This window comes from Nannospalax galili, unplaced genomic scaffold, assembly GCF_000622305.1.
Source record: "Nannospalax galili isolate Female #2095 unplaced genomic scaffold, S.galili_v1.0 scaffold386, whole genome shotgun sequence".
In the NCBI taxonomy this organism is placed as follows: Eukaryota; Metazoa; Chordata; class Mammalia; order Rodentia; family Spalacidae; genus Nannospalax; species Nannospalax galili.
The window spans coordinates 5873988-5882731 of record NW_008356676.1 but is presented as its reverse complement, the minus strand read 5'-3'; the positions used below and the strand labels follow the sequence as shown (position 1 = coordinate 5882731).

The 8744-nt window shown below is 36.4% G+C and overlaps 1 pseudogene; it reads right to left on the bottom strand.

The window, feature by feature from the left end:
* Positions 1–804: 804 nt before the first annotated feature.
* Positions 805–1604, bottom strand: LOC103751317 (annotated as a pseudogene).
* Between the last annotated feature and the right edge of the window lie 7140 nt (positions 1605–8744).

Here is an 8744-nt window from a genome sequence, read left to right as displayed (position 1 = left end):
TCTGTTTTTCCATAATTTTGATTTATTCTTCTCAAACAAAACACTTGAACAAATAAATATAAAATGGTGTATGTCATGTTTAGCAATGGCTAAGTACACATTTTCTTGATATTCTCCACAAGAATAAACTAATAAAACCTTCAGGAATACACTGACCCCCATCTACGTCCCACCTTATTTTCTTTTAAACAACAAAAGACAATTCTTTTAATTCTCCACAATGTTTAACAATGAATTATCAAAACAAGGAATCTATCACTACTCATGGACTAAGACATATAAGTTAACAAGCTTTGGAATATTGTCCGGAAACTCCAACTAACAAATACTCTTACAAGATTAGTTTCCTAGGTGACAAGTCACAAGTCTCCAGAAGGACAAGTAAACACCAGAAAGCTCAAACCAAAGATCAAGCACTGTACCTTAAAATGCAGGATCAAAAATCCCATGAGAGTCACTCAGCCTAGAGATTCAATGATAATTTACAAATCAATCTCTTCAGAATAGAAGGCAGTGCTTCATGATGGATATGGATCATGGCCACTGCTGAGACATACACACCACTGTGGCTTATTACTCAGAAATCCAAATGTATCCCCAGAGCAAGTAATCTGGAGTATGAATTTGAAGATAAGAAGTACAAATAGCAGCTGAATGGAACCTGCCTACAACAATCTTTTATTTTTATTTCCCTTGAAGTATACAGAAAATCTGCACATAAGGATATTAATTCTCATAATAAAAATACCTCCGAAAATTGGCCAAGTTGTGAGATTCCATAGCAAGAAGGTGTTGTACCACTTTCTATTCTGCAGGTGTACTTTCTTGTAAGTCTGCAGGATTAGGATGAATTCTTACTGGAAGTACTAGCTTCTCACAAACTGTTTCCATGATTGGTAAGTATTGTGATATTTCATTAGGTTCTGTGAAGAGGGATGGGGGAATGTACAGTAAATTAGCAATTTTGCTCTCTTGTGATGTATATTCTCATAACATGTAGGCCTTGTCGGCTTCATGGTAGGGCCTCCTGTCATTCACTCTGATAAGTACCCCATCAAGTTTCAAGAAAAGCTGCAAAAGCAGGAAAAAACTTGAAGGCATTACTCTAATTTTTACACTCAGTCTGGAAACCCATGATCATGTAGTTCATCTTCAAACAGAAGAACTTCTTCAAAAAACTTAATCTGTTCTCTGGCTTTCAGTTTCTCTCTATATATGTGATCTGTTGTAGGTACTACCTTCAACTTAAGAGATTCTCCAAATAATGTTCCTTTATAATCTGTTGTGTAGTTCCAATCATATGGTTTAATAACTTCTTTGGAGTGTTCACCTTCTGTCCTACTTTCCTGCCACTCTTCAGCACAAGCTACTTTAAGCATTCCTTGGTAGTTGTTTACACATCTTAGTGCATCTATAGCATTGAACTCAATTCCAAACCAGAGCCACACTGGATCCTTAAAACGTTGCCAAAAACACATCATTTCAGGGACAGATGGCATATGCAATTCATCAACTAACTTCTCCACATCTGCAGACTACATGATGTGGGGCTTGGAGGCCGCACAGGAGAAGCCCTGTTGGCTGCTCTGGAAGGCGTGGATCATCGTGGCCTAGGCAGAGCCATGGGGCCACACAGAGCAAGTGGCTGAGGTCATGGCCACAGCCTCCCTGCAGCACAACCCCTTGGTGCACTCATTACTGTCTGCTGCAGAACCACCTTCCTGCCTTCTCTTCCTCCTCTCTTTGTTTTGATTCTGGGACCAGCTGCTAGCTCTGCCTGACCATTATTTACTATATTTTTAATTATAGGCTTTTAATATTGGAATTTAAACATATCTGTCAACATTAGCAGATGACAACTGAATAACATTATTTCTGACATATAAACCCATATGCAACAAGTTTTTAGAGATTAAAAAACACTGTGGTAAAACATATGGCAGGAGCCACATTCTAAGAGGTATGTGCAAGAAAGAGACATCAGAATTTAATTAAAACCTTAGCTAAAAATGAAAACATCAACATAAACTTTGTTTTAAAAATGATAGTAAAGCACTTAAGTTATTATTGAAAATGTTACTATAAGCTGATATCAAGTCACGTGAACCTGACAACAGGGAATATGAGAAAGAATACCAAAATTATTTAAAACCACCACAAAATATTTCCTTAATTCTCTTTAAAATTATTGCATTTACTAAAATAATTTATGGTTCAGATATTTTCTTGAAAACCTGTGTGGAGTGTCACAGGCCCCAAATAAAAGGCTCTATCAACTGCATTCAGCGTTATCATCAGTAGAATTAAAGCTGTAATGAACAACTCTATCATGGCATTAAGTGGGATTGTAAATCTATGTGATGAAATAAAGGGGGCATTCTGAAAAAACAAATTAAAAAAAAAATTTCTCAGCAACTATTAATGATGAATCCAGTTGAAATGTCCTAGTGTGTTCTTTGCATCTTACATCATTAAACTACCCCTAGAAAATGACCAGTGAACATGAACATTTGTAAATCTTGACAGCAGTGAATTCTGGGAATAAAACAGCAGAATTTCATGTTATTGAGGATTATAATGCTGAATTTACCATATTGAACACTATAGTGATATGAAAGCTTAAGCTGACTTGATTTTCAAACTTAGGCAGTGAATTTTATTTCATTTTATTATTATTCCAAAGAGGCAATTTTTAACACATTTTTTCAGAAATAATTTGAAGCAGGTTATGTAAAAATATATATACAATGAAGTTCAAAGGGAGGAAATAGGAATAAAAACCTTAAGACCAAAGGATTTACCAACATGGAGTCAAATTTGGTGGAATAATTAAGGTTTCCATTAGCTCTGTTATATATATATAATTTTCTGAAAATCCTAACAAGTTTTTGGTCTTTCTAACAGAGCATAGGATGAGGGGTTATTTACAGAATTGTGGGCTACCTTTTATGAATATACAGGAAAGTCCACACTCAAATATAGATTCTGTGACTTCATGATAGCCACACAAAATATTGAGAGAAGTGCCTCATGGTGTTCTCTGCTTCTATATCCTTAGCCTCTTCCCCAATTGCAGCTGAGGTCAACTGATTGGGTGGGAGGGGAAACTGACTCCCGCAATGACTCTGACAAGCATGGGAAGGAGGTGTGACTATAGCTTGCTGGCAGAGTGGTTAGAGGACACTTCCAGGTAACACTCCACCCCTTCCCCTGGCTCATAATTTTTCCACCAACTTCTTCCACAAAAGTCCCTGAGCCTTGGAGAGGGTGATAGGTGCAGGATGATCTTTCTCCCATTTTGAAAAGGCACTGAACTTTTGGGTCTTTGTATCATATGTTTTTTGTGCACGGTTGGCCCATTTCAGTGGTATTCCATCTACTATAAAAACACCTACAACAAGAAGCAAGACCATCTAAGGTGGCTGCTATAATAATTTAACATATGGACATACACAAAAATGCTTGCACAGTACTTTAACCGATGCATCACATCCATCTAACAAAACAATTGCAGTGGCTTCCACACTGGAGCCTATATCCTCCCTTTCCACAGGGGATTGGCCTGATTTACAGTACCATTTGTGTGTTCCATCTCTAGGAGCAAACAATATATCCAATAAAAAAATTGCTGGTTGTATATACACAAGACATGCCACTATTGTACCAGCTGGAACATCTTATTTGGCATGTCGATAGTGCAGCATATGGGGTCCGTTGTTGAGAAGACTCATAGTGGCTAGTTCTCCCCAAGTCATCTGTATGTTGCCTTCTGGCACTATGAAAGCCATCCACCCAGTAGGAAGGAATTTCCAGCATAATCCAAGCTTGAATTCCACCTCTCGCATGCTCACAACATGTGGAATGTTCAGCAATAGGGTTTTACCATCCACTTACAGTATAAAATGAACATTATCAGCAATGGCCTTTACTGTTTGGGGGACCCTAGGTTCCCTCTGACAAACAGCTCATAGGCAGGCAACCAACCTCTGGCACTGGGATTTTCATTTCATAACTGTATAGCTTCTGGTATGTGTTTTTCCATCCACATAGGCTTCATTCTGTGCTTAAGGCTTTAAAAAAATTACTGTGTATCAGGAGAAATTTTTTGCCTTTATTCCCATAGTCATTGTAAAGACCTCCTTCCACTTTTTACCTTAAACTACCCCCTTTTTTATAACTTTCCCTTAGTAACACTTTTCTCATACTATTCTTAGGGAGCCAGGGAGGTAAAAGGAAGAAGAAACTTAAGTAAATTTTATTTCAACTATACCTTGCCATAACTGATGAGTGATCCTCATTATAAATTCCTGCCTCTCTTCAATTCATTTTGATAATTTTCTCTGGTACATTAGCAATGTGAATATGGAAAAACTAATAAAGATCATTATTTTTTTTTACCTCGACTAGGAAGATCTTGTTGGATTTTTCCTCTCTGTTAACTTATACAGTATGTTAGAAGGTCAGTTTTATCTGCTCAGCAGGAATAACCCCATGTTTATAATTTTGCCTCTAAAAAAATGGGTCATTGTTAATGAATGTAGATGACTGACAGATTCAGTTAGAGCAATATTAGAATATGTGGTTAATTTTAACAAAATTCAGTGTGCAGTAAAGTTCAAAGTGCTAGAGGGAATTTGACTGGAAGGAATATACCTCAATATAATTAAAGCTATATACAGCAAACCCACAGCCAACATCATTCTAAATGGAGAAAAACTGGAAGCATTCCCATTAAAATCAGGAACAAGACAAGGATGTTCAATATCTCCACTCCTTTTCATCATGGTGCTTGAAACTCTTGCTAGAACAATAAGACAGGAGAAGGAAATTAAAGGTGTACTAATTGGAAAAGAAATCATACTATCATTTTTTTTGCAAATGATATGATGCTATACCTAAGAGAGCCCCAAAATTCTACCAGAAAAATCCTAGAACTGATTAAAACATTCAGTAAAATGGTAGGTTATAAAATCAGTCTACAAAAATCAGTAGCCTTTCTATATACCAATAACAAGCAATTGGAGAAAGAATAGAGGGAAATGCTCCCATTCACAATTGTTGCAAAAAATTAAAATATGTTGGAATAAATCTGACCAAAGACAACAATGATCTTCACAATGAAAATGTTAAATTGTTAAAAGAGAGAGAGAGAGAGAGAGAGAGAGAGAGAGAGAGAGAGAGATTGAGGAAGACACCAGGAGATGGAAGGCTGTCCCATGCAAATTAATTGGAAGAATTAATATTGTGAAAATGACCATCCTACCAAAAGTAATCCCAATCAAAATCCCCATGACATACTTCACAGAATTAGGAAAAATCATCCTTAAATTCATATGGAAGCACAAAAGACCCCCAGATAGCCAAAGAAACCCTGAGCACAAAGAGCAATGCTGTAGGGATTATTATACCAGATCTCAAAATATAATACAGATCTATAGTCATAAAAACATCATGGTACTGGCACAAAAAGGCACATAGATAAATAGAACAAAATTGAATATCCAAACCCAAGTACACGCAATTTCCACCACCTGATACTTGACAAAGGTGCCAAGAACACACAATGGAGGAACAATAGCATTTTCAACAAATGGTGCTGGCAAAATTGGATCTCCACTTGTGGAAGAATTCAACTAGATCCTTATCTTTCACCTTGCACAAAAGTCAAATCCAAATGGGTCAAAGACCTCAATGTCATAGTGGAAGCCCTGAGATTATTAGAAGAAAATATTAACAATAACTTACAAGATACAGGTGTAGGAAAGGATTTTCTAAATCAGACAGCAATTGCTCAGGAATTAAGGTCAGCAATCAACAAGTTGGACCTCATTAAACTAAAATGTTTCTGTACAGCAAAATAAACAATAAAAAAGTGACCCTAAAACCCAAAGAATAAGAAAAAATTATCAATAACACATTTGACAGACGTTTAATATCCAGAATACATAAAGAACTGAAAAAAACAAAGAATCAAGGAACCAAATCACCAAATGAAAAATGGGCTAAAAACTGAACAGTTTTCAAATGAAGAAATAAAGATGGCTAAGAAGCATCCCAAAAAGTGTTCAGCATCATTAGTAATTAGGGAAATGCAAATTAAAACCACCCTAAGGTATCATCTTACTCCACTCAGACTAGCTAGGATGAAGAAAAGAAATGATACCAAATGCTGGCAAGGATTTGGAGAAAGCAAAATGCTCATTCACTCCTGGTGGGATTGCAAACTCGTGCAACCTCTGTGGAAAACACTGTGGAGAACTCTTAAAAAACTCAAAATGAACCTACTATATGACCCAGTTATACCAATCCATGGCATATACTCAAAGGACTCATCCTATTGTAGAGACACTTGTACAACCATGTTTGTTGATGCTCTTTTCACAATAGCTAAGAGATGATTGCAACCTAAGTGCCCCTCAACTGACAACTGGTTAACAAAATGTAGTATATTTACACAATGGAGTTCTATTTAGAAGTAAAGGAATATGAAATAATGAAGTTTGCAGGTAAATAGAAGGATCTAGAAACTGTGTGAAATAACACAGACTCAGAAAAAAAAAAACAAAACAAAAAGATGTACATTCTCCATCGTATGTGGTTCCTAGTACCAAATCCTTTTAAATTCCAGGTTCTTTTAATAATATGATGCTATACAGCAGTCCCTTCTGCATGAAATTACCATCATCATGACTTCAGCTGAGCCTGATGGCTAAACATAGTCACAACTAAGCTTGTTGACTATTGCCCTTATTCATTAAATGAGGGCCAAACAGAGTCATTGGACCCTCAGCAGAATAACCAGCCACTCTTTCCAGCCAACTGTATGTAATTTGACCCTAACCACACATGGCCTCCTGGATTTGGGGAGGGCTAAAATATACAGTCTGGGGAAGGCTAGGAAGAGAAGGTATGACCCATGCTTGGTAAAAGCTTTCCAGTGTGCATAACCTCACATCATACATACACCTCAGCAACCCCTCTGTTATCTTGGTAAGCAAACCCATGTAACCCCTGAGGAACAGATTCTCAAATTACCTTAACTGTAAAAATTAATTGATTTATTTGGGCCAACTGTGTGGTGTTAAACACCCAAAAGGAAAGTATAACCAAAGAACAAAATCATCAGTATATTTCCTTATACTGAGGAAACAGAGTCTCATGTAACCCTTGAGGAACAGATCCTCAAATGACCTTAACTGTAAAAATAAATTGATTTATTTGGGCCAACTGTATGGTGTTAAACACCCAAAAGGAAAGTATAACCAAAGAATAAAGTCATCGGTATATTTCCTTAAGAGTTCAAGGGATTACACTTCCCAGACATTAGGCTTAAGTCTACATAAAAAACTTATTTACAGAATGATTTCTCAATGATGATTTTGCTCCTAACCAAAAATTGCTTCTCAGATGTAAGACTTCAAATCTTGATCTTTAATACTGTAGTGCCCACCTGTAGCTAAAGGAGACAACCAGTTATTGTTCTGAAATGATGGATAAATTTGTTTTCTCCCCGTATCTAGTAGCCTTGAGGGGGAACTGGCACTGATTCTAACCACTCCAACAGCTATCAAATTACCTGAAAGGAAATCCTGAATCCATCACTCTAGAGCACAGCTTTGGAGGACAAAAGAAAAATGAGGAGGAACCCAATAGTGGATTCTTTTGGAAGCCCTTATCAAGAAATTCCAATGGCCTCTCATATGAACATTTGAAAATTGCCATATTCTGACTTTTTGATAGTTCCCTCTAAAGAACTTGTACTGGTAATTATTCTTGGCTTTACTTCTCCTTCCCATCTCCTATTCATGATTCAAGGACATTTTTTTTTTCTCCCTAGAGATGAGAGTTATACAATTTGGGAGTCTTTTAGATAGACCAACTGAAGGGGTACCCCAATTGCCTCACCCTGCCTCCCTGTTCAGCTTGGAAGAAGCCAGAGCAGTCTGCATCCTGATTCCCTATTGGCAATTAGGGTAACCTCTTCAGTGCATGGCGTGATAAGAATAAGAAGTAGGAATTCCCTAGGCAGGGTAAAAAGACCCCAAAGAAAAGTAGCCAGGTTCTTACCTAAAAGTCGAAATGTCCTTGGGCCTCTTAGCAAATACTCTGTTCCAAAGACCAAAAATGTCGAAAGTATTTAGAGATATTGTATCTAATCCTTAAAAGATTTTAGGAATACCTCTTCAGAGGGAGGAATGTTAGAGTAACCAAAAGCTCCTTACCTTAAAAGAATAAATAAATCAAAGAAGAAGAAAGAGTACATTAAGTTATCAGAAAAAAGTGATGAGGAGATATGGAAGGAGTTGGAGGGGAAGGAGTGGGCATGGATTTGATCAAAACACCTTATATACATGTATGAAATTCTCAATAAATTATTTGTTTAAATAAATAAATTTAAAGATGAATATGTGGCTACTGTTTATAAACAGACAACAATAAAAATAAATAGTATCAAAACCTCTAGTAACAATATATACATATAAGTCCTACAAAGCCTGAAGTAGAGTGACTGTCAACAAAATGATTTTTATATTTTCAGAATGTTTTTCACTGAAAAGACATATTCATTTTAAGGTAATATGTTCCTAAAATGGGCATACACATTTAAATGAAAACCTCACATATGTTTTGCTAGTTTTTAAGTTAGTGCTCCTAAACTATGTCTTTAGATCATCATGTATACTATAATTGAATTTTTGTGACTTTCATACAATATATTTTTACCGTATTTAGATACCCTCCCC